This window comes from Anopheles funestus (genome assembly GCF_943734845.2).
Source record: "Anopheles funestus chromosome X unlocalized genomic scaffold, idAnoFuneDA-416_04 X_unloc_36, whole genome shotgun sequence".
In the NCBI taxonomy this organism is placed as follows: Eukaryota; Metazoa; Arthropoda; class Insecta; order Diptera; family Culicidae; genus Anopheles; species Anopheles funestus.
The window spans coordinates 48,901-50,000 of NW_026045161.1; positions in this window are offsets into that span (position 1 = coordinate 48,901).

Below are 1,100 nucleotides of genomic sequence, written 5' to 3' on the forward strand. Positions count from 1 at the left end.
CAGCCTGAAGAGACCACCGTCGGTCTCCATCAACATCGGCGGTGTAGTGGTTCCCTTCTCCCGGTCCATCCGCTACCTGGGAGTCTGGCTCCAGGATCATCTATCCTGGCTCCCTCACGTCGAGAAGGCAGCGGCGAAGGCGGAGAAGGTCGCCCAGGCGGTGGCACGGCTTCTGCCTAATCACAGCGGCCCGAAATCGTCTCGAGCCCGCCTGCTGGCGGCTGTAGCAGATTCCATCCTTCGCTACGGAGCCCCAGTATGGTCGGAAGGCTTGGAAAGACAGCAATGCCGCAGGCTTGTTGGTCGAGTACAGCGCAAGACGGCGATTCGGGTCTGCAGAGCGTTCCGCACAGTGCGCGGTGAGACGGCGGTGCTGCTGGCCGGTCTAATCCCGATTTGCCGCCTGATCGACGAGGACAGCAGAGTTTATCACCGTCTTCACCAGGAGGACCGGACGGAGGCTGGTGAAACGATCCGGGCGGATGAACGCGAGCGTACATACCAGGCTTGGCAAGCCCAGTGGGACGCGGATGCGGGTAACGAGGAGGCCAGTCGTTACGTGCGCTGGGCACATCGTGTGATTCCGGACGTCAAGGCCTGGCAGTCACGGAAGCACGGAGACGTGACTTTCCAGTTAGCACAGGTATTGTCCGGTCACGGATTCTTCCGTGACTACCTGTGCAACATGGGCTTCACGTCATCCCCGGACTGTCAGCGCTGCCCAGGTGTGGCTGAGACTGCTGAACACGCGGTGTTTAGCTGTCCGCGATTCGCTGCTGTACGAGAGGAGCTGCTTGGCGGGTCGGATCCGGTGTCTCCCGACAACATCCTCAGCTGTCTCCTGGAGAGCCCCGACCGTTGGAGCCGGGTGTGCGAGGCTGCACAACGCATCACGGACGAACTCCAGGACGATTGGAACGCCGAGCGGGAGATGCTGGCCGCAACAGATGGAGCACCATCGCAGCGGGATAATTCGGTTGCGATTGCCCGAAATCAACGGCGGAATGCTGCTCGCCGAGCAGCAACAGCGGCACGACGAGAAGCGGCACGGGGTGGGCGGCCGCCATCACCACCACCATCGCCAACAACAGCTGCGCGTC